Below are 25,975 nucleotides of genomic sequence, written 5' to 3'. Positions count from 1 at the left end.
ACTGGATATCCACATATAAAAATGAATTACAGGTGAGTTCTTGACTTAGAAAAATAAAACTTCAACAAGGTAACATAAGAAAAAAATATTCTACGTGTTAGGTATATATCTGTTAAACAAAATACAAAAATAATAATCATAAAGTGCCAGAAGCCAACTCCAGCATGTTCAGCAGGGCTGAATCTGGAGTGGCAAGGGCATTTCCCCAAACCTGAAAAGGATGCATTAAATTGATTGTTTGCTGCCAGACAGCTCAGGGCATCTTAATCTACATGTTATTGCCTCCTACTGGCCAAACACCTGAACAGCCGTAGGCTAATTCTCCCCATTCTGACAATGGACTGTGTATAGGACCCTTTGAAGTGTATATCTCTGCCTCGCCTCAGGACAATTTGTGTTAATAAAAAGCATGGGGTTCTGAGATGAGGAGAACTTAGTTTCTTTAGCTAGGCTCCTCTGACCCCCAAATGCCTTTCAAAATTATATTTCGTCTCTGGACTCTTTATTAAATACACGCAGCCCCGTCTCCAGATTGCTGAACCCTTCTTATTGCCGGTACAAGAACCCCGGCAATAAAGGACAGGCATAATAAATGAGCTGAATTTAAATTAAAAACTGTTATATCAAAGGAGTGAAATTCAGACCTTTAGTAAGAATTAAATGGCATTAACAGAGTGAAATATTTTCAGTATATCTATATGACAAAAGACTTATATTGTATTCAGATTACATAAACAATTCCTACAAATTAATTTCTTTAAAACGCAGACAAAACCATTCAAATGAATAAACAAAAGACTTGAACAGTCACTTCACAAAAGAAGATGTACAAATGGGAAATAATTACATTAAAATATGCTAATCTTAGTTATTACAGTGCAACTCCTCTACAAATCTGCCAAAAGGACAAATGACAAAAAAAAGAAAAAAAATCCTGACAATTTCAAGTTTTGAGGACAAGGATAAATCCCCAAACTCTTCTCAATAGCTGGTTGCAGTATAAGCTGGTATAAATTTTTTAAACTATCGTTGGTATCATCTACTCAAACCAACATACCCATACCTGTGAACTATAAATGCTCCTTATACGCATATGTTGTGGTCACCCTGTAGACAGAAAATGGACCCTCACACACCAGAAATGTGCTTTGATGTGGTGACTGATGATGCCACACACATTTAAGAGATTGTAAAGAGATTGGTTGCTTATCTGAGGCTTCCTGGGCAATGAAGGCATATTCCCAATCAAATACAAAAATATATGGAGAGGGGTAACTAGTTTAGGGGCTAAGGTTGGAGGCAGGGTCCCCTCTCTTGGACTGAGGTTTGCATGGTTTAAACTTCCTGCCCCCACAGGAGAGAGCACCTGGACTCTCTCATCAGCTTGGGAGTGGCAGGGCTTGAATGCCGCCAGAAACATCAAAAATGGAGTCAACCTTCTTTTCTCGAAGAAGAAAGCCTCTGCCCCTCCCAAAGCTGAAGCCAGAGCGAAGGCTTTGAAGGAAAAGAAAGCAGGGCTGGAAGGTGGCTACAGCCACAGAAGACGAAGAAGACCTGCAGGTCACCCACCTTCCCAGGGCTGAAGGCTCTACCGCTTGGAAGGCAGCTCAGAGAGCCTCGGAAGAGCGCCCCCCGGAGGACAAGCTTGACCACTAGCCACCACCAAGTTGCCCCTGACCACCGAGGCAGCTGAGAAGATAGAAGACAACAACATACGTGAGCTCACTGTGGACGTCAGTGCCAACCAGCACCAGATCAAACGGGCTGTGAAGAAGCTCCATGACATTGTAGTGGCCAAGGTCAACACCCTGATGAGGCCTGAGAGAGAGAAGAAAGTGAGAGGCGCGCCGCTCCTCTCCAGGCGGTGCGGGAGGAGGAGTCTGGCCGCTGGGCTCTGGGATCCCGCCGTAGGGCCTGGCCTCCCCGGAGCAGGTCCGAGTGTCCGGGCCGGCTGCGTGGTGGCCGGCGGCGGGCCGTGGGGTGGGGCCGGGCGGCGACCGACCGCGGGGGAGGTCATGGGAGCGGAAGGCCTCACCGCCTGGCTCTTCCCTCCCTTCCCCCGTGGTCGGCTCCCCGCTTGCCCGCGCTGGGGCCGGGGGTCCATGCGGCCCTTGGGGCCCGGTCGGGGGGACCGGGGCCTGCGTGGGCCGGCCGCTGGGCCCCATGGGGGGGGGCATTGGCTCCCCAGCCCACGGCGGGAGCCCGGCGTGGGCTGCCGCCCGCCCGCTGCCCCCCGGACCGGGCCCAGTGCAGCAGCGGCGGCGGCGGCGGCGGCGGCGGAGTGGGGCGCGTGCCCTAGCTTGGGCAGGCCGCCATGCTGCAGTGCACCGGCCCCATGGCCGGGCCTGCTCGGAGCGGATGCTGCTCCTCCAGAGCTGGGCCGCTCCACCGGCCGCACCCCGTTTGCTGGGCCTGTGCCGCCCAGACGCGCTGGAGTCCCAGTCTGCCCGCAGGCCGGCTGCGGGGGCTGTGCGGGGGGCCGTCCTGCCTTGTGGCGGGTTCGAGCGGCGGCAGCGGGAGCCGGGCAAGGACTGCGCCCTCCATCTTGCCTTGGGGCCTCCATCTTGGGACAGAGCCACGTGCGCCCTCCATCTTGCCTTGGGTCCTCCATCCTGGGACAGAGCCATGTGTGCCCTCCATCTTGCCTTGGGTCCTCCATTTTGGGACGGTACCATGTGCTTCCTCACCGGAAGAAGCCGCTGCTAGCCACACCCAGGATTTCTCTGGACTAACCAATAATAATCAAGGGAAGTGCACGCCATCACTATGACCACATCCTGTACTGACTGGCGCCTGGCCAATCGGCGGGGCCCACAGTCCCCTCTCCTGCCCTCACTCCACCCCCCTTTAAAACCCCCTGTCCCATCAGGCCTCTCTCTCTCTCTCTCTCTCTCTCTCTCTCTCTCTCTCTCTCTCTCTCGGCCACTGGAGCTTACCGTTGCATCGGTGAGTGTGGCAGGGGAGCCAAACCTAGGTTTGAAATAAATGACTCTTTGCTTTTGCATCGGACTGACTGGCTCCCTGGGGGTCTTGGGAACTTTGAAATCTGGGCACAACAAAAGCATATGTTCAGCCGGCTCCCCACTACCGTGCTTTGCATGATGCCAGCAAAACTGAATCCAGCTAGCTAATTCTAAATATAAACATTCTTCACTGTCAAGAAAAAAAAAAAAGAATCAGAGCCTTTATTTCAGTATATAACCCCCATATACATACAATCTAAAAGTGCTTCATAAGGTACGTACATACATGTTCATTGCAATAGTATTTGTTATAACACAAAACAGTAAATTCCCCAAGTATCTATTAATTATAGAATGGAAAAATAAATCATGATATATCTATACCACAAAATATTATACAGGAATAAATATAAACAAATTACTGATACTTGCAGTAAGATGGCAGACTTATAGCCCTGGCCAGTAAACTCAGTGGTTAGAGCATTGGCCCATGGACTGGGGGAGGTGAGGGTATTGGGTTCGATTCTCGGTCAAGGGCACTACCTGGATTGCAGATTTGATCCCTGGCCTGGCCCCACGGCCGGGGCTCCTGTGTGAGACAACCAATCAATGATCTCTCTCTCTCTCTCTCTCCCTCCCCCTCCCTCTTTCTCTCCCTCTCTCTCTCTCTCTCTTTCTCTCTCCCTCCCTCCTTCCCTTCCACTGTCTCTATTTCTAAAAATCAATGGGGAAAAAAAATATCCTCGGGTGAGGATTCACAAAAGATGGGAACCTTATAAACATAGTGTTATGTGAAACAAAATTAACACAGAAGAGGGCATAGTTAGATTACTTTTATATAAAGTTGAAATACAGGCAAAATTACTCAGTATTGACTGAATTAGATTAGTGTTAAATTTTGGGAGGTTTGGTAATAACTGGAAGGAAGGATGAAAGGGATCTGGGATGGGTAATGCATTTTTTAAAAGAGATTTTTATTGATTTCAGAGAGGAAGGGAGAGGAAGAGAGAGATAGAAACATCCATGATGAGAGGAAATCATTGATTGGCTGCCTCCTGCATGTCAGATGAGCCTGAAACCCAGGCATATGCCCTTGACCAGAATCGAACCCGGGACCCTTCAGTCCACATCCAATGCTCTATCCACTGAGCCAAACTGGCTAGGGTGGTAATGCATTTTTTAAAAATATGTTTTTTATTTTTTAATTACACTTTATGTACAATATTATATTAGTTTCAGGTATAAAACCCAGTGATTAGTCATATAGCTTATGAAGTGATCACCCTGATAAATCTAATACTCATCTCACACTGTACATAGCTATTACTCTATTATTGACTATATTCTCTCTGCTGTACCTTACATCCCCAATTTGTCCTTCTTAATCTCTTCCCCTTTTTCACCCATCCCCCCAACTCTCCTCCAATCTGGCAACCATCAAAATGTTATCTGTAGCTGCTTGTTAGTTTATTTTGTTGTTTATATTTCACACATAAGTAAAATCATCTGGCATTTCTTTCTTTGTCTGACTTATTTCCTTCAGCACAATACTCTCTAGGTCCAGCTATGTTGTTGCAGATGGCAAGATTTCATTTTTTTAATGGTTGAGGCATATTCCATTGTGTATATTTATCATTTATTCTTCATCCACTTGTCTACTGATGGACACTTAGGTTGCTCCCAAATCTTGGCTATTGTAAATAATGCTGCAAATGAACAAGGGGATGTATATGTCCTTTCAATTTAGTGTTTTGGGTTTCTTTTGGTAAATACCCAAAACTGGAGTTGCTGAGTCCTTTGTTGTCTTTTATTATGGCTTTTGTTTTAAAATCTGTTTTGTCTGGTGTAAGTATTACTACCCCAACTTTTAATTTTTGTTTTCATCTTCATGAACTATTTTTCCCCCTTTACTTTCAGTCTGCGTGTCTTTTGATCTGAAGTGACTCTCTTGTAGACAGCATATCTAAGGGCCTTGTTTTGTTATCCACTCAGACACCATATTATAATTTGATTGGAGTATTTAATCCATTCACACTTAAAGTAATTATTGATAGACATGCATTTTTGGCATGTTATTATTCATATTTTCCTCCTCCTCCTCCTCCTCCTCCCCCCCCCCCCTTTTAATGGTTTTGTGCTGATGAACGAACTCCTTTAGCTTTTTCTTGTCTGGTAAGCTCTTTATCTGTGCTCTGATTCTAATTGATAGTTTTGCTGGGTAATCTTGGTGCCCAGAGAGGCCAAGCTGAAAACCAAGTCAGCTGCTTCTAGTGTACAATTTAGGGCAGATGCTGCTTATTTGTGGTTTGTGAGCCTTTGAGAGACTTTGCAAAAGTCAAAGCATGAGCTAAGAAAGGCCCTTTGTATGGAAAAGCCACTGGGAATGGTTTGGGTGGACCTGCAAGTTGGGGAAGGGGAGGCAGAGTCTCAGGGAATCACCAAGGTGGGACATACAGTGTAAACCAGGTTGATGGAGACTCAGATGTGGCACCCACCTGCTGGCTCTGTGTGGGGAGGGCTCAGCAAATAAACAATGGCTTCTGCTAGAACTTCTGTCTGGGGGAAAGCTGCTCCTTGTTCCAAAGCCAGACAATTTAGTTCCTCCCCATATGTGCCTGATGTGCCTTTCAAGCTACTGCCCCAGCTCATGAGCTTAGGATAAATGAGTCCAAGTAAGTCTGTGTGTCAGCCTTTTAAGAGGAAATGCCTGGGACTCCAGAGCCCTCCATCTCACTCAGTCACAATCCCTGCTAGTTTTTATAGCCAGAAGTTATGGCAACTTGTCTTCCTCTCATTGGAACCCTGGGCTTGAGGGTCTGGTGTGGGGCTAGGACCTCTTGCTCCTTAGAGTAGAACTCCACAGTAGAGATATCCCTTCTAATTTTTAATTGCCACACATGAGCTTGAGACTAGTTTATTATGAGTCCTGCCCCTCCTACCAGTCTTGATGAGACCTCTTTATATCCTTATTAGAGGCCCGGTACATGACATTTGTGCACTGGGGCGGCGGGGGGGGGGGGGGGGGAAGGGTCCCTCAGCCCAGCCTAAGCCCTCTCGCAGTCTGGGACTAAGCTGGAGCAGGCCTAAGATGGCAGCTGGACATCCCCCAAGGGTCCTTAGTGCTGCTGTGGAGGCGGGAGAGGCTCCCGCCACCACCGCTGCACTCGCCAGCCGTGAGCCCAGCTTCAGGCTGAGTAACACTCCCCCTGTGGGAGCGCACTGACCACCAGGGGGCAACTCCTGCATACAGCCTCTGCCCCCTGGTGGTCAGTGTGCATCATAGCAACTGATCATTCCACTGTTCAGTTGATTTGCATATTAGCCTTTTATTATATAGGATTTGTAGGATTTCTGTTCAGCTACAAGTCAGGTGATTCTGAATGATGGTTGTTCTGTCCCTTAGTTGTAATTTTGATGTGATTGTGTGAGGTTCTGAATACTGTTTACCCATACAGCCATCTTAACAGGGAATAATGCATTTTTTGTTGTTGTTCTGGATGGTGGTTAAATATCCATATTCATTTTGTAAAAAGAAAAAAAATAACTAAATATATATTTGTGATTGTTCACTTTTTAATATAAATGTCAATCTTGAATAAAATGCTTTCTTTTATAAAGAACAGAATTCTGAATATTGATATCTATGTCTGTAAGCATATAAAATTATTATGCGAAAGAGTGCAAGATATCACTACTTGCTATGATCTTTACACAAAGATGTCTTATATTTCAAAACTATGTATTTTGTTGCTAAATGCTTTACATTCATTAAATCACAGAAGTTATATCCAATAGAGTGACTCACACAATGTATTATTATCACTTAAAATTTTAAACTAAAAAAATTAGTTTTAAGAATAACTATGATATTAGGTGATAGAAATTGTGATGAAATTGCATATATATGGAATACTTTATTTTTTCCATTTCTTAATAGGTAATTATAACACCACTAGAGACCTGGTGCATGGATTTGTGCACCAGTGGGGTCACTCGACCTGGCTTGCGGAGATCAGCCCAAAATCGGCTCTCTGACATCCCTGGAGGGGCCCCAGATTGCGAGAGGGTGCAGGTCAGGCCAAGGGTCTCCACCAGTGCATGATCGGGGTTGGGAAAGGACTGGCGGGAGGGCTCCAGGGCATGTCCAGTCCGTCTCACCTAGTCCCCATCAGCCAGACCCCAGCAGCAAGCTAACCTACCGGCCGTAGCATCTACCCCCTGGTGGTCAGTGTGCATCATAGCAACTGGTAGAATGGTCGGACACTTAGCATGTTAGGCTTTTATTATATAGGATATACTGCATGTTTGTTATAACATTTGTCAGTCTCTGACTTTTTCAAGAAAAATAAATAAGCAATTTTCACAGTAGGAGGCAAGTGTCAGATCTTTTCTGTGCCACTGTCATATTATAAATTTTTAATGTCATATTATAAATTTTTTATTATAGTTCTGGTAAGCTATATTAATGAATAACAGTACAAAACATATTTAAATAAGATATTGGTAAATTGGTTTGACTTTAAGCTGCTGAGTTGACATTAAGTTATTATCACACTGTATTTTGTGTCTTGACAAAATTATTGCACATTTCTAAAACAGCTTACCAACCTACTACCAGGAAGGAACTTGAATACTGGGAAAATTAGGCTCATTTTTAATAAAAATTTTAAAAAATATTTTATAATGTCTCTGGAAGACTATGCTTTAGGAATGAATTTATCTGGATTATATTACATTATAATTGACCCTGAGGCTACATCCCAATTGCACTATTATGAAGAGTACTTTAAAAATCTATTTTTAAAAGAATATTTTGGCCCAGGTGGTGTGGTTCAGTGGTTGAGCTCTAACCTATGCACCAGTAAATCGGGATTTGATTCCTGGTCAGAACACATGCCTGGGTTTCTGGCTTAATCTCTAGGAAGGGGCATGCAGGAGGCAACTAATCAATGATTCTCTCTCATTATTGATGTTTCTGTCTCTCCCTCTCCCTTCCTCTCTGAAATCAATATGTGTGTGTGTGTGTGTGTGTGTGTGTGTGTGTGTGTGCGTGTGTGTGTGTATATACACACACTATATATATCCTATATAATAAAAGCCTAATATGCTAAGTGTCCGGTCATCCAATTGGCCGTTCAACCAATCAAAGCATAATATGCTAATGATATGCTAAGGCTGCTCAGCTGCTCAATGTGATGTGCACTGACCACCAGGGGGCAGACACTTCAACCAGTAGGTTAGCTTGCTACTGGGGTTGGCCAATCAGGACTGAACAAGATGAGCCGGACACTCCCTAGGCCCCTCCCGTGGTCCCTCCCCAGCTGGCCAACCTCCCACGTCCCTCCCTGGCTCCAATCGTGCACAGGTGGGATCCCTCTGCCTGGCCTGTGCCCCCTTGCAATCTGGGACGCCTCGGGGAATGTCGGAGAGCTGGTTTCGGCCCGACGGCAGAATGACCGGTTGCTATGACATGCACTGACCACCAGGGGAAGATGCTCAACTCAGGAGCTGCCCCCTGGTGGTCAGTGCGCTCCCACAGGGGGAGTGCTGCTCAGCAGGAAGCTGGGCTCATGGCTGGCGAGTGCAGCGGTGGTGGCGAGAGCCTCTCACACTTCTGAGGCAGCACTAAGTTGTCAGTCAGACATCCCCCGAGGGCTCCCAGACTGTGAGAGGGCAAAGGCCAGGCTGAGGGACCCCCTCTGAGTGCATGAATTTTGTGCACCAGGCCTCTAGTGTGTATATATATGCTCAGTGACTGGAATGGCAAACGACCAGAATGACCAGTGGCTATAACTTGCACTGTGGCAGCCAACCAGCCTAATCTGGGCCCCCATCGGCCCCAACCCCCCCTTGGCCAGCCCAGCCCCAGCTCAGTCCCCAACACCTTGACCAAGGGTGGGGCTGACTGGCCAACTGCCCGTGACCCTTCCCCTCTGCTGGCCCACCCCAATGGGCCCCCATTGGCATGGGCCAGCCAGACCCCACCCTTGCACAAATTTGTGCACCAGGCCTCTAATATATACCAAGAAATGCCATTAAATTAAAGAACTCTAGATAAAATGGGAAAACCAGCTACAGGCTCCATATATAGTTTTAACCTTTTTTTTCCTCATTCATACATCTACTGGTGCAGTAGCCTATTACCTCCCTGATTTCCCTGCCCTCTCACCATATGGCTGGTCATCTGTTACATGATAAGACGATACAGCTTGTTCCAGAGACTACAGGGGGGATGTCTTTGTTGTAGAAAGTACTGGCCAAATCTCAACAAACCTGGGCTCGATGGCTCTTCCCGTGTAAATCACACTTTGCACTGCTAAGAGAGATTTTTTCAAATTCATCTTATTTTGTTATGTTCACTAGGATGAAACCAGCCTTTCTTCGGCCAAGGTATTTTTCCAAATTGAAGCTTCCATGATATCTGTGTAGGCTGGCATCTTATTCTGTCTTCAGCTTTTCTCATGTGACTGAGTGATTAGTTAAAAGGCCATGGAGGTTTCTGAGACACTAAACAGTCAGCTTTTTTTCACATAATTAACTAAACAGCAAATTCTTATTATACTTATTATATATGTCAATGCAAAATTAAGCAAGAAAGAAAAATCCAAACTCTAAAAGATTAGAAATATAGTCACAATGAGTGTGTGAGGACTTCCAGCCAACAGCATTCATAAGAGTTGTTAGTGGGTTTCTTTTTGTCTGATTGTTTGAGTCAGGTAGAAAGCTACTTTGAATATAATCAGCATAAGAATGGTGTGATAAAGCATTTTTCTCATCTTCCAGCATTGAATAAATATTCAAATAGCAAAAATAATCAAAATTAGAAATATCTTTGACTGTATCTTAAATTGGAGCATTCGCAGAACACACATACTTCATAGAATATAAGTTTACAGTTTGATGTCACTATGAATGTACATTATTAGTTAAATTATTAAAAATATATTTAATAGCCCTGACCGGTTTGGCTCAGTGGATAGAGCGTCAGCCTGCGGACTGAAGGGTCCAAGGTTCGATTCCGGTCAAGGGCATGTACCTTGGTTGTGGGCACATCCCCAATAGGGTATGTGCAGGAGGTAGCTGATCGATGTTTCTCTCTCATCAATGTTTCTAACTCTCTATTCCTCTCCCTTCCTCTCTGTAAAAAAATCAATAAAATATATTTTTAAAAAAATTTAAAAAATATATATTTAATATATTCACTGAGGACTGTTTTAGACACAACTAAGAAATTCTTGGGAGTAAAATAAAGAGCTGTATTGGAATTGTTGATATGGAAATTGTTTCTGTAAAACACACACACACACACACACACACACACACAAAAACAACAGACCCAGCCCTGGCCAGTGTGATTCGGTTGGTTGGAGTATAGTCCCCTACACCAAAAGGTGGCGGGTTTGATTCCTGGTGCCATTGGGAACTGATTAATGTTTCTCTCTTAGATTGATATTTCCCTTTCTCTCTCTCTCTCTCTCTCTCTCTCTCCCTCTTTCTCTCTCTCTCTCTTTCTCTCTCTCTCTCTCTCTCTCTCTCTCTCTCTCTCTCTCCCTCTTTCTCTCTCTCTCTCTTTCTCTCTCTCTCTCTCTCTCTCTCTCTCTCTCTCTCTCTCTCTCTCTCCCCTCTCTCTCTTCCTATCTCTAAGATCAATTTAAAAAGATGCATAAATAGACTTAATAGAAAATTAGCTTTTTAAAAACGGATTTTACAGTGCTTTAATTGTGGTTAAAAGAAGCCAAAAAAAAACCTTAATATTCTGAAGAAGGTCAACCAGATTCCCACTGTCTATAGGTTATAATGGGACTTTCCAATTTGACATCAGGTTTCATACGGCGTGGGCCAAGGTGCTGGGTAATGTCAGTAAGAAGGGCCTAATGTATTTTATCACATCAAAGACGATCCAAACTCTGAACACTTAAACCTTATTCAAATATTTGAAATTTGAACACTGCGTGTCTCAGATGGTGTTTTCTTCCCCTTTAGCACACATATTGTGTTCCCCACGAAGGAGCTTCCATTGAGTATCAGTCGTTAGATTTGGTGACCACTCACTATTGCCATAAACCTTAAAATAACTTGTCACATATTGAATATAGTCTGCATGTGGTTGATTTCTATAGTGGATTTCTTGGACATTTTGCAAACTCCTGATAGGCAATTTATGTTGCTTTGAAATCTATTTTAATCAAGAGACAGTCTTTCCTACTTTTGAAGTTCTGCTATTTGTCCTGTCTGCACCTGATTTCATTCATTTTCATTACCAGCTACCACATGGAGTCAAGGAAGATCAACATTACTACCTTGCAGGCCCATATCTGGAGTTTACTTGAGTTAGGGAGGCTATATTTAAAAGCATGTTCTCATTGAGACTTTTAAAAAATATGGCTGGCACCTGGCTGGAGTGGCTCAGTGGTTGAGCATAGACCTATGAACCAGGACATCATGCTGGTTCTGTCACCAGTTCCATCCCCAGTCAGGGCACATGCTTGAGTTATGGGCTCAATCCCCAGTGTGGGGCAGGTGGGGGGCAGCTGATCAATGATTCTTTCTCATCATTGATGTTTCTATCTCTCACTCCCTCTCTGAAATCAATAAAAATATATTTTTTAAAAAACATGGCTGGCTACCTTCAGAAAAAAATTCTTCATTTCTATTAGCCTACAAAAGGAAAATTCCTTTTTATTGTTAATTCCACTTTAATTGTCTTATTTTCCTATGTTTAAGAGAAACATTTTGATTTATCATCTTCTTGTGGTACTTCCTGAGGAGGAAGTACCAACCATGTCAGGGGAATAATGGCTCACTGAGAAGTGCCAGTGAGACCATGTGGGAAAAGAATGAATTGGTCCAGTAGCATTAAACCCAGAAGGAGGAAGGGTAGCTGCTGAATAAGATGTGACCTGTAGAGCTTTAGAGGGGAAATTTAGACCTCTTATCATGAACTTCTTAGAAACATTTTAGTTGTGTTGCTTTTTTTTCTATTTTAAAATAATACATGTTCATTAGAAGCCTGAAATAAAAGTCAAAATTCTCCAGAGATTTAATTTCATGAAATTTTCCCCCATAACATACTTTCCCTTTCTCATGACTCCTGGGAATATCTAAAATAGATATATCAATAAAGGTATTTAATCAAAACACTAGTTTATTTTCCATCAAATGCTAAGTATATAATTGTACATGAAACCTGATATTCATTCTCCTTACCTACTATCTATGAAACTTGTGCCTTTTTTTATGCCAGTTTGTGAAAAATTGTGAGATGGCTGGTCCTTTGTTCAGATCACATTAGTTTCTTTGCTTCCCTAAAACACCACTCCCAGTTCTGATTTTAAGCTCTTCTTTAAGTTAAATTCGACCTATTTTTCCTTGGCTGCAGCGAGGGAGTTTAGGAAAGTGAGCCATGAGCTATCTTCCTAACTCTCTTTTTTCATAATAGGGGGTTAATTAATATACTTTCAGAATATGGAGTATACATGATTCTCAGAACTTTCATAGCTTCTTCTAGTCTTTGGAATGATTTTGCATATATTGCTAATGCTTTTCTATTCATTTTTATGGGGTTTTGGTAGTAAATTTAGGGATAAATTTTTCTGCATATGCTTCTGCCTACACCTTAGTGTGAAATCTTCTATTTGAGAAGTTTTTTTTCAATTTGAAAGAAAAAAAATACTGATATCATTTGGAAGTAACAGAAATGCTGACCAGAACACAATGCAATCTACTAAATGTGAGTGTGTGTTTGAGTGGGTGTGTATGTGGTTATTTAATCTCAAAGCTTATGAGGAATATTATTGTTTAATTTCATTGATATTAGAGGAAACAGGCAGAAAAAACAAGCCCACAGTCAAAGTGTTGGTGAAACTAAAATTAGAAAAAAGACAATGTTTTTAGTCTTGTTTTATTTTATCTTCAGAAAAGCTAGACTTGTGACTTGGAGAGGTAGCTGTGGTTGGAGTGGTGGTTTAATCAGCAATCTCTATAAATCTATTTCAGAAACATACTTGAAAAGAAGACATTAGTTTAGAGCAGCGATTTTCAACCTTTTTCATCTCATGACATACATAATTACTAAAACTCTTCAGCATACCCAAAAAATATATTTTGCTAATCTAACAAAAAAAATAGGTATAATTTTGATTCACTCACACTAAGATGGGTATCGTTGTATTGTCTGTTGTCATATTTTTATTTGACAATCTAAGTAAAAAGAGGTCAGTGCCCCTAACTAAATTGTAAGGTATAGCATATTTTAAAAATTCTTGGTGCACACCGGTTGAAAACCGTTGGTTTGAGCAAAGTAACTTCTCCAGCTTGTGAGAAAATGATGCAGCATTTTAAATACTTCCACACACAGTCTTACACCTGGTACATTTTTTCTTCTATTGCTATTTCTTCTTTGAGAGGTGATATCAGCAGAACAAGATTGTTCTTTTAAGTGTAAACATTCTAAGGCACATCTTCTTAGCTAGCTATTGTAAAATGCAATTGCTTGCTATATTCTATGATGTTCCCTGATATCATTTCTTTCTACTCACTCATGAGAAAATGAATATCTATGACTATATTTCTCAAGAAGTTGAAATGTGTAATGCTTAGTGTTTTGCTGTGTGGTGGCCCTTTAACATTAATAGGGTAAAGTTTGATATAAAGCCTTACAACAAACTGTTCTTTGTATAGATTAGATTCACTTTCAATTTACAGGTTGTTTATCCAAGCTATATTTTTATTAGTACTCCAAACACAGTGTTTCTTTTCTTTATCTCCTGGAGAAAATAACAAAACCTTCTAGCATGTGCATTAAGTATCATTGCAGAATAATAAAATGAGAAAAATTCAATTGCCTGAGTTTCTAAAAATAGCTTATCCTTTTAAGATATTTGGCTGACATCTTGTAGAGGATTCTTTTTTTAAATCCTCTGACTGTAGAATGGAACTCAAGAGTGGTAGTAGGTTTCGCTTTTTGATGGTTGGCACGGTTATGGTTTTTAAAAAATACATATTTATTATAACAGTTACCTCAAAAAATAAAAATAAATCTGCACTTTGACTAAGACAAGTTGATGCCAACATTTCTTTTTGGGTCCGAGGTCATTGTCCCGCAAAATCGAAGAATTAATTTGCAGACAAAAACTGCTCGTGGAAGCAAAGTTTATTGAGAGATAGACGGACTCTCTGCCACAGAGAGCCACAGGGAAGGGACCCAAAGCTGGTTTCCAGGGAAGCTTCTTGGTCTCAGGTTCCAAAGTCCCCTGCCCCAGTCCTGGAAAAGGTGCAGCTGGGGTTCCAGGAGAGCCAGGAGCAGGCCCGTGGCCAGAGCTTCCGGTCCATGCTGCAGCCAGGTGCAGTTCAGCACCCACGCTAATGAAAGGCCATTAGTCCGTGTGTAGAGTCCCCTGTGGCCATAAGCCACGTGGGCGCAGGGGTGCACAGCCCCTGCCGCAGGAGAGCCAGGAACCCAGTGCGCCAGAGAGACCAGGGAGTGTGCTGCTTTATCTCGGGGCAGATACTGCTTTGCTAGCTCCTGATTGGCCATTTCATAGAATTCTGCCTTAGCAACATCCACGCATTGTAAAGCTCACCTCTCCTACATGCCCTTCTTTCCCTGCCCAGCCGGTTGCCTTAGCAACTCCCACCTAGCTGGCTCTAGTTCTAGATCCTTTTGTTTGATCCGTGGAGCACTCAGCAAGCTGCTTCTGCTTGTGTCTGCAACACTTCGCCCACCCCCACCCCCACCTCCCATGCACCACCTTCCACCCCAGTGGTCCCATCCCTGACCTTCTAGTCCCTTTCTATCTCCTAAAATGGAAACAAAAAATTTTATTTTCCGGTAGGAAACTTGATAAAGCCAATGCTGACTTCTATTCACCAATGAAACCCATTATGAAGTTAGAGGTTTTAATGTTTTAGTGTCATTTGTCAACTCAGTTATGTCTATTTTCATGAAGAAGGGGATCAAAAGAAAGGCATGTATCTTTGCTACAAAAATAACAGATTAATGCTTTTTAGTACATGTTATTATTTTAAAAGATATATTGCTGGACTCTGAGTCATTAAATGATTTTCCAAAGATGATGGTGTTCTCTGGAACCTAGATTTGCTGGATGAATGCCCTTTGGTAATGCAGTAGTTACTGCCTTTTGCTAAAGGTTATAATTTATATGAGCCAAAAAAGCACAGCTTTTCCTGGAATTGCAAAAGCTTTCCAAAGGCATTCATTTGTAATCTTTTACTTAACATTATTTATTAAGCTAAAACTATAACTATAAAAAATTCATTTTTAATTTCAATTGTTGAAATGTTAAAATCAAGCAATTGAAAATCGAAGTGCCATTGTGCTTCCTATAATGTTTTCCACATTATGCCGCCTGTAGATGAGGGCCCAGCACAATGTCTGGGATCCTCAGTAGACAGGCTCCCATACTCCCCTCCCCTCTTGCTTCTTTACTGGTTGGTATTTATCCACTGCATATTTCTTTTTTTTTTTTTTTTTTTTTTAAATATATTCTATTGATTTTTCACAGAGAGGAAGGGAGAGAGATAGAGAGTTAGAAACATCGACGAGAGAGAAACATCGACCAGCTGCCTCCTGCACATCTCCCACTGGGGATGTGCCCGCAACCCAGGCACATGCCCTTGACCGGAATCAAACCTGGGACCTTTCAGTCCACAGGCCGACGCTCTATCCACTGAGCCAAACCGGTTTCGGCCCACTGCATATTTCTAATCAGCATTAAGACAGAACAAATGTTATACAATGCAGTCGCACTGAATTTTTCCATAACTTATAGATAGAACCACTCCATGTTAATACATGTAATTCCAGAACTTTTAATCTCTACTAATTTATTTCTTTCATCTCTCATTTTATTAGTCATTTTAAGAAATACATTTTCTAGGATTTTTGAATTTGTTTTACATACATATTCCAATTAGTGGCACCAAATTTAGGAACTGAGGTTTTTTTTATGTATCTATGGGTGTCATTATTTCTCCATTACTTTCTAATGACTAAACATCTAATTCTAGAATTTAAAAATACGTGAAGGAGTAAATCTTTCATTTAAAAAAGAGACATGTGATCTAGTTTCTTAGCCAAGTTCATCTGATTATTGTGGGTTCTGAAAAATCTGGGGGATGTAAAAAATAGATGAAATGACAGTAGATGAGAACACTAAAGTTTAATTTTAGTTGTCTTTCATTTGTAGCAGCAGTTCTCAACCTGTGGGTCGCGACCCCTTTGGGGGTCGAACGACCCTTTCACAGGGGTCGCCTAAGACCATCAGAAAACACATAGATAATTACATATTGTTTTTGTGATTAATCACTATGCTTTAATTATGTTCAATTTGTAACAATGAAATTGGGGGTCACCACAACATGGGGAACTGTATTAAAGGGTTGCGGCATTAGGGAGGTTGAGAACCACTGATTTATAGCATGTTGAGGAAGCAGCAGAATTAGGTTAATTTTTTCTATTCGCCAATTTAACATTTTTTGGTACAAATGATATGAAAAAATACTTGTTCATTTCATATAAGTGAATCTGTTTATATAATGATTTATTATGTAGAATTCAGCCTTTGGGTATGTGAAGAAAAATGTCAAGTTATTTTAATTGCTACAAACAGCTTATTTTAATTGAGATGATTTTATGTAGACTTTTTAAAAGTTTGTTAAGAGTTTAGGAAGAACTTTAGAACACTTTGAAAGCAAACCTAATCTAAGCAATATATTTTTTTCGAAACTGCATCCCCAATACTTAGTGTTCTAATAGTCTCAGCATAAGTAATTATGGAAAACATGGATGAAGTAAATTTTTTTCTTTTTTTTGCCAAGTGTTTCTCTTTTGAGTGGCAGTAAACAGCTATGATTAATAGTGAGACCTTATTTTATTAAAAAATAAAGTCTTCAAATATCAGAAGTCTAGCCTGACATAATTTGGCAAATGCATGGACCATAAATATGTTCTTAAGATAAATTAGATTTCCCTCCACTGGAATGTTATTTAATCCCAACTATATGTATTTTGAAACTTTGTACAAAGTGTTTTTATATCTTGGAAAAATATCAGAATTTTTCTAATGTGTACAATGGATATATCGGGAAAAAGGTAAACTACGAGAAGTCAAATTTGAGATGAGTTTCTAAAAGCCATCAATCCTTTACAAATGTTTGCATTATCTAATTCACACAAATAATTGTAGTTGAAAGAGATATTAATTATTTAATCTTTGAATTGCAAAGAAATAGTTAGCACTCTTATTTATAACATACTGCTTATTTGTAAGACTAGTTTACATTAATTAAGGCTACCTAGATAAATTTGTATTAATGACCTTTTATCCCTTTTCTCTAGAATAATTTTTGCTTATCATTTAGATTTCAATTTAAGAATCACATCCTTAGGGAGGTAACTTCCCAAATCTGAGTAGGTCAAATCTGTCATCATATTTTTATCTCTGCTAGCAATCATCACGTTTTAATTTCACTCTCTCCAATATTAAACAGTAAGCTCCATGAAAAAAAATAAACAATTCATACTTATTAATTTTTTTAGTGCTTGGCTTGGTGCCAGAGATGTACATAGTAGTTACTTATAGTTATCAAATGATTGAAAACAATTTGAATAAAATTTTATAAAAATTACATTGTTGAAGTTTATACAGAAGCATCTAGTTAGAGTAACAAATATGTTTGAAATAAAAAAATTAACAAACATTTATATAGCATGTCTTATGTGTCAGACCCAAGTCTAAGCTCTTGACACACTTACTCAATTTGTAGATGAGAAAACTATACTCAAAAAAGTTGTGTAACTCATTGAATGTCGCAGACTTAATTAGATGATATTTTCTGCATTTTTAATTTGGGTAATCATTTATTGTAAGGAATCCTGTGATTCTAAGTCATAGAATCTGAAAAAAAATATGCATACCCAAGTCACTGAATCACACTCCCTAGGCTATAACTACACTCTATACAATTAGTCATGAACTTTTAAATCTTTTACTTTCCACTGTGCTAACCTATCAATTCCTTTCCCTTAATCTTCATAGAGTCATTATTTTAAGGATAAAAATAATACTACCATTTTTCTATTTTATTTTTAATTTTTTATTGTTTATTCTATTACAGATGTCCCCATATTTTTCTGCTTTGCCCACCTCCACCCCACCCTCGCTGACCCCTCCTTCCTGGTGGCCATCACCACTCTGTTGTCTGTATCTATGGGTTTGCATGTATGTTCTTTGGCTGATCCCTTCACCTTCTTTCCTCCAGTCCCTTCCTCCCTCCCCTCTGAAAACTGTCAGTCTGTTTCATGCCTCTGATTCTGTTTTGTTCATCAGTTTATTTTGTTCATTAGATTCCACATGTAAGTGAGATCATACGGTATTTGTCTTTTACTGACCGGCTTATTTCACTCAGCATAATAATGTCCAGGTCCATCCATGCTGTCACAAAAGGTAAGAGTTTCTTTTCTTTATGGCTGGATAGTATTCTGGTGAATGTATGTACCACAGCCTTTTCCCCCACTCATCTGCAGGTGGGCACTTGGGCTGTTTCCAGATCGTGGCTATTGTAAATAATGCTTCTATGAATACAGGGGTGCATATACTTTTTCAAATTGGTGTTTTGTGATTCTTAGGACATATTCTCAGAGATGGGATCACTGGTCAAAAGGCAGTTCCATTTTCAATTTTTTGAAATTAAATTTTTTTGTAAAATCCTTACTGTTTTCCAGAATGGCTGCATCAGTCTGCATTCCCACCTACATCCTCGCCAGAACTTGTAGTGTTGATTTATTGATGGTAGCCATTCTGGTAGGTGTGAGGTGACATCTCATTGTCATTGTAATCTGCATCTCTCTGATGGTTAGTGACATTGAACACTTTTCCATATGTCTGTTGGCCATCTGTATGTCCTCTTCGGAGAAGTGTCTATTCAGGTCCTTTGCCCATTTTGTAATTGGATTGTTTGTATTCCTAGTGTTGAGTTCTTTATATATTTTGAATATTAACCCCTCATCAGTAGTATCATTGGCAAGTATGTTCTCCCATGTGATGAGTTCTCCCATATGATGGTTTCTTTTGCTGTGCAGAAGCTTTATAATTTGATGGAGTCCCATTTGTTTATTTTTCCCCTTGTTTCCCTTGCTCGAGGAGATATATCAGCAAAATATTGTTATGTTTTGTTCTTTAGGGTTTTTATGGCTTCACAACTTACATTTAAGTCCTTTTTCCATTTTGAGTTTATTCTTCTGTATGGTGTAAGTTAGTGGTCTAGTTTCTTTCTTTTTTTCTTTTTTCTTTTCTTTTTTTCTTTTTTTTTTTTGCATGTACCTGTCCAATTTTCCCAACACTTTTTATTGAAGAGACTGTTTTTGCTCCATTGTATGTTCTTGCCTCCTTTGTCAAATATAATTGATCATAAAGGCATCTGTTAATTTCTGGACTCTGTTCTGTTCCATTAATCTATATGCCGTTTCTTTTTTTTTATTGTCTAAAGTTTACAAATGTCACCTTTTTCCCAGGTTAACACCGCCCCCCCGCCCCCTGCCGCCCAGCCATTCTCACCCCAGGCAAGCCCCCACCACCCCAGTGTCTGTGTCCATTGGTTATGCTAATATGCATGCATACAAGTCCTTTGGTTGCTCTCTAAACACCCCTCCCCACACACACACACACACACACCTACCATTTGTCTCTGGGTCTATTCTTGTTCATCAGATTATTTTGATCATTATATCCCACAAATGAGTGAGATCGTGTGATTTTTATCTTTCTCCGACTGGCTTATTTCACTTAGCATAATGCTCTCCAGTTCCATCCATGCTGTTGCAAATGGTAAAAATATAGTGGCGTAGTATTCCATTGTGGAGATATACCAGAGTTTTTTAATCCACTCATCTGCTGATGGGCACTTAGGTTGTTTCCAAATCTTAGCTATGGTAAATTGTGCCGCTATGAGCATAGGGGTGCATGTTTTGGGGTGTTTTTACTGTAGTTGATTTCTAATTTCATTCCATTGTGATCTGAGAAGATGCTTGATATGATTTCAATCTTCTTGAACTTATAGAGACTTGTTTTGTGGTCTATCTTTGTGAATGATCCATGTGCACTTGAGAAGATGTATATTCTGCTGCATTGGGGTGAAATCCTATATAATAAAAGCCTAATATGCAAATCAGCCAAATGGAGGAATAACCAGTGGAATGACTGGCCACTATGATGCACATTGACCACCAGGCGGCAGATGCTCAACACAGGAGCTGCCTCCAGCCCGCAGGCCAGCCAAGGCAGGTGCCAGCAGGGGCCCTGCAATCACCCTGCCAGTCAACCCGCAGAGGGAGGCGACCGGCAGCAGGGGGCAGGGCCAACTGTCAAGCAGCGCCAGGCCGGCCAAGGCAGGTGCCAGTGGGGGCCCCCTTATTGCCCCACCGGTCACCACACAGATTGGCCCTGATTGCCGGCCAGGCCTAGGAACCCTACCCATGTACAAATTTCAGGCACCTGGCCTCTAGTGTTCTGAAAATGAGTATTGCTGCTCCAGCTTTTTTTTCTTTTCCATTTGCATGGAATATTTTTTCCACCCCTTCACTTTCATCCTGTGTGTGTCTTTTGTTTTGAGGTGGGTTTCTTGTAGACAGCATATAGTTGGGTCATGGTTTTGTATCCTTTCTGCTACCCTACACCTTTTGATTGGAGCATTTAGTCCATTTACATTTAGGGTTATTATTGATAGGTACTTATTTATTGCCATTATATTTATGTATGGCTAGGTTTCTATCTCTTTTTCTTCTTCTCAACAATCCCTTATAGCAATTTCTTGTAATGCTGGCTTGGTGGTGATGAACTCCTTTAGCCTTTTTTTTTTTTTTTTTTTTTTTTTTTTTTTTTTGTCTGGGAAGCTCTTTATTTGACCATCTATTTTGAATGATAGCCTTGCTGGATATAGTAATGTTGGTCTCAGATCCTTGCTTTCCATTAGCTTGAGTACTTCATGCCATTTCCTTCTGGCCTGTAGAGTTTCTGATGAGAAGTCAGGTGTCAGCCTTATGGGAACTCCTTTGTAGGTAACTGTTTTCTTTTCTCTTGCTGCCTTTAAAATTCTTTCTCTTTAATTTTTGGCATTTTAATTATGATGTGTCTGACCATGGGTCTGTTTGGGTTCTTCTTGTTTGGGGGTCTCTGTGCCTCCTGAACTTGTGTAACTTTTTCCTTTACCAGGTTAGGGAACTTTTCTATCATTATTTCTTCAAACACCTTCTCTATTTCTTTCTCTCTTTCTGCATCTTCTGGCACACCTGCTATTCTAATATTGTTACATTTCACATTGTCCCACAGCTCCCTAAGCTTTCCTCCTGTCTTTTAATTGTTTTTTTCTTTTTGGTTCTATATTTTCAACTCTGTTTTCTAATTCACTGATTTGATCCTCAGCTTCCCCTAATCTGCTGTGTATTCCTTCCAATATGTTCTTTATTTGTGCTATGTCATTATTTATCTCAGACTGTTCTTTTTTCATAGTTACTATATCATTTTTCATACTGTTGAGCATTTTTGCCATCATTACTCTAAACTCTGTTTCAGATAAATTTCTTTGCTTCATTTATCTCTTCTTCTGGAGAATTTGCTAGTTCTTTCATTTGGGGGTTGTTTCTTTGTTACCTTATTTTGGTTGTCTGTTTGAATTTGTGCCTATGTATTAGGTAGATCCTCTACACCTGTCAATCTTTAGTGCTAGACAGTGTTAAAGACTGTTTCTGAATAATTGGATGGGGCAAAGACTCAAAGCCTCAAGAGACTGCCTCTGTCTATAGACTAATAGGATTCTGACTTGAATTGCCCCCAGGCAATCATCCTCAGGTGTAGCAAGAGTTTTTCAACAGGGTGGGGCAGTTGCTTCTTCCTGGAGGCTAATTGTTACTTTTAATCTCTTAAGTGGCCTCAGGGCAAGGTGTTTTCCAATAGAGTTTGTGACTGTCCCCCCCCCCCCCCCCCCCCCCCCCCCCCCGCCAGGCATGGCAAATGTCTATGTAGGAAGGATGTCCTCCACTGTGTGAAGGAATGACTCAGCCCAGGAAACTTGGGGTGTCTGCTGTCTGAGCTCTATCCCAGAGTCCCCAGTCCTGGATTCTGCTCTCACAGATCCAGTCCACTTCATCCTCCCTCTGCCAGAGCACATGGTGGGTGGCTCCACAGGGAATTTTTGTGTATTGGCCCTTTAAGAGAGTGTCTGAACTTTCAGCTGCCACGCCCTGGCAGACAGCACCCCACTGCTTTTCACAGCTAGATGTTATGTGGGTACCTTCTTCAGTTTGGTGCTCTCTTCTGGGGAGCCCAGCTTTGGGATTAGATCCCACAGTGCTCAGTGGCACCCCCCCTTTACCCCCACAGCTGAGATATCTCTCCAGGACTTCAGTTGCTGCCTCTGGGTTCCCAGTCAGCCCTTTCGCGCCTCTGCCCCTCCTACTAGTCTCTATGCAGTCTCCACCTTCAGTCCTTGGGTATCAGGGTCCTCTCCTGTGAGTTTTCCATTGATTATTTAGGAAACCTTTCCATATTTCAGTTGTCATTCCAGCTTATTCCTGGGAGCATGTCCGTGCAGCATCCACCTACTCTGCCGCCATTTTTTTTTCAGTGTCACAAATATCGGTGTATTTTCTTTAGTTGGACAAACACATTATACATATTGAGAAGATTCATTGATCCAATCAACAAACCTTTATTGATTGCCTACTATACAAATTTGCAGAACTCAGGTACTGGCAATATGAGGATTCATAATACATTTCCAGCATTAAAAGAGCTCAAGGGAAGGCTAGTACAAAATATAAATACAAGGAAAGGAACATAAGCCAAAATAACATTGTAAGTTCATATTGAAAATATAACAATAAAAGATTAAAAGGAAAAAATATGTAGCAAGGATATAAAAATCAAGATATATATCTTTGTGTATCCGAAGCTATACATATTTAGCAGCGAGAGGGAACCAAAGCCAAAGGCATTATACTCTAGGATAGAATTGTATTTCTTTTCTTTCCCATTATTCAAAGTTTTTTCAGGTTTGAAGAAAAATTGAAACAAAATGCATTGTATGAATCAGAGAGCTGGAGCTACAGCTTTTAAATCCCACTGGCATATAAAGAAAGAAAAACAAAACTAGAGAAACAAGGGGGTTCTGAGATAAATAAAACTAAAAGTGTTAAAATCAAATCATCAATACAGTGAATTGAAATTAGGCAGTCATAGAGATTATTAGTGACTTGAATGAGAGAACTCCGGCATTTATGAAAACTGCAGCAAGTGACGTGAAAAAAGCAAAGAGGTAAGTGCAATGTTGAGATAATAAGCATAGCATTTATCCACCAATCCCTACTGATGCATATCAGAAAAAGAGCTAGGCACAATTCACTTTAAAATAGCCTATCAATTACAGAGGAACCACTTCCTGTTTTTTTTAAAAAAATAACTTAAACAAACATCAATGATGTACATGAAAAAAGCCTGGACAAAAATATTATTTTTTTTTTAATTTTAGGAACTGATCCGGCTTTTAGTTGAGAATGACCCATACTTTTCTGTTGCAGGAGTTATAGAGAGACAGGAGTGGGCTAGAGGGCCACCTACCACCAGGTCCTCGAGAAAGTGGAGCTCGTGCTGCCTGAGAAATTGAGGCCTCTGTCCAACCACCCGGCAGATCCCAGAACAGTTTTTCTTCTGGGCTCCAATTAGGAAATGGGGGTGGTGTGTGCTGGGTTGGCTGACATGGCCAGACCTGCAGAAAAACTCAGCACAGCTCAGTCTGCTGTTTTATGGCTACAGGGCTTATTTGTTCAAGATACTCACTTGTAATTATTCCAAAAAAACTGGAGTCTGTTTGCGTTTTCAGGGCAGCAGGAGCCTTTGAGCTCTTTCATATTTGGAGATATAACCAAGAACTAAAAGCTAATGCAAACAAATAAGAGTTCTTGATCATCCCAACAACCTAGATGTAGCCATAACCACTGGGACCTAGTTTGATTTATTATTTGTTATTGGTAAGGTGATGCTCTCTATGCTAATAATTGGAACCCATTTTAAAAAATCTGACTTAAGTAGAAGCTAGTACTCAATTCAGCAGAAAAATAAAGCAAATTTTTAATAAAAAAAAAAGCGTTACAGAGAAACAGGAGTGGGCTTAGAGAAAAAAATATTAAAATAATAGAAAATAGTTTCAGTGAGGCTCCTGTAAGAAATTAAGGCCTTTTTTATTTTAGCAAGGGTTAATGGGTGAATATTAATAAGCATGTTCAAATCTCCTTGTCAGTTTGACTTTGAACAATTTGTGCTGGCCAAAATTAAACAAAACAAAACAAAACTACTGCAGAAAGTTATTGATCATAACTAATGCAGTGAGTATAAGATAAATAATGTAATGGTTACCTCTAAAGATCAGTGAAGAAGTATCAACATTGAATAGTTTGTTTACAGACTTCATAAAGTCAGGCTCCCAGAAATGGCAATCCCTAGAGAAGTATTGAACAGACTGTCAAACCTCAGAGGGATGGCAGGGGAGGATGGGGGGAAGGAGGAGAGATCAACCAAAAGACTTGTATGCATGCATATAAGCATAACCAATGGTCACAGACACTAGGGGGATGAGGGCATGAGTTGGAGGGGTGGGGGGCCCAGTGGGGGTAAGGACACATATGTAATACCTTAATCAATAAAGAGGGAAAAAAAAGAGGACAGACTCTGGGAAAAAATAGAAATTTTTAAAAAATACAGTCCATGCCTCACTTACTTCTACAAATAACTGATAAGCAGGGTTCATTTCAGCTTTCTATTTCTGAACTTACTATTTTTTCTCATATCCATATCACATGTATCTTGGAGCTCTTATGAATTTTAAAATTTGTTTTTGAACTAAATTGCTTGACCAGAGCACCATTTCTTTAGAAAATAATTGTCTATTTTAAATGCTTTAATATCTTTCTGTTTCATCAATGAGAAGGAAAAGTGGAACAAATTTAAGAAAATGTGCGAATGTACCAGTTCTACTCTTTCAAAGTGTAGCTTGAAGGAAAGAATAGACAGATTATATCAAACAGGAGAATTTAGCTGTGAGATTTAATACATGGAGATTACCTTTCCACTTTTTTCAAACCTTCGCTTTCATATTTTAAAATTCTACTTTGGCAGATAAAGTGGAGCCTATTATTGATTGTGGGTATCTGGACATGGACAATTGCAATCAGACATAAATCTCCCAAGGAAAGACCTTGTGTTCTGTTATTACGAATCAGTACTCTTCATTATGTGACATCCAGGGGCTGACATTTCTGCCTAACCTTCTAGATAATGGAGTTACATGGCTATTTAATCTTTTAAGGAAATATAAAGACTCCTAAGATTACACTGCTATGCCTTTGTAAATCATACATTAGTGGCGTTAAGACGCAAGAGGATGCCTTTTCAAGCTTTATAGCTTGCACCAGCCACATAATTAATGGTTATTACATTTGACTGTTGTTTGTTTTATAAAAATGACAAAATGTGAAAAGTGCTAATCCTCAGCTATGATTAAGTCTGATTTGAGTCAGTGTAAAAACTTGGAAGAAATTCAAAAGAAATGTTTAAAATTATTGTAATTGTCTGGAAATGTAAGGCAGTTTTCTTTTTATTGAGTGTGGAAATTAACTATTTGACCTTCTAGAGTAGGACTTTTCTAACTGAAATGTGATATAAATCACCAGGGAAGCTTTTTAAAATGCAGAGTCTGATTCAGTAAGTCCAGGATGAGGCCCGAGATGCTGCATATCCAGCTAACACGTGCTCAAGTGATGCTCATGGTGCTGCCTAACAGACCAGACATTAGGAACTGGAACAGAGGTTAGAGATTTGTAACCTACACTCTATGGGGGATCCTCAAAGTTTGAGTAATTATATGAAATTGTGGCCTGGCCAGTGTGGCTCAGTGGTTGAATACTGACCTCTGAACAGGGGGTCACTGTTCTATCCCTGGTC

At 40.6% G+C, this 25,975-nt stretch overlaps 1 protein-coding gene and 1 pseudogene across 1 annotated transcript in view; both read left to right on the top strand.

The window, feature by feature from the left end:
- CTNNA3 (catenin alpha 3) overlaps positions 1-25,975 on the top strand; it is a 1,292,302-nt gene that overhangs the window by 899,676 nt on the left and 366,651 nt on the right. The gene's annotated exons all lie outside the window — the stretch shown is intronic.
- On the top strand, positions 23,257-23,931 carry LOC118670283 (annotated as a pseudogene).

Source organism: Myotis myotis, unplaced genomic scaffold (assembly GCF_014108235.1).
Source record: "Myotis myotis isolate mMyoMyo1 unplaced genomic scaffold, mMyoMyo1.p scaffold_m19_p_15, whole genome shotgun sequence".
Lineage (NCBI taxonomy): Eukaryota > Metazoa > Chordata > Mammalia > Chiroptera > Vespertilionidae > Myotis > Myotis myotis.
The sequence above is the reverse complement of the archived record's forward strand: the minus strand, read 5'-3'. Positions and strand labels throughout refer to the sequence as shown.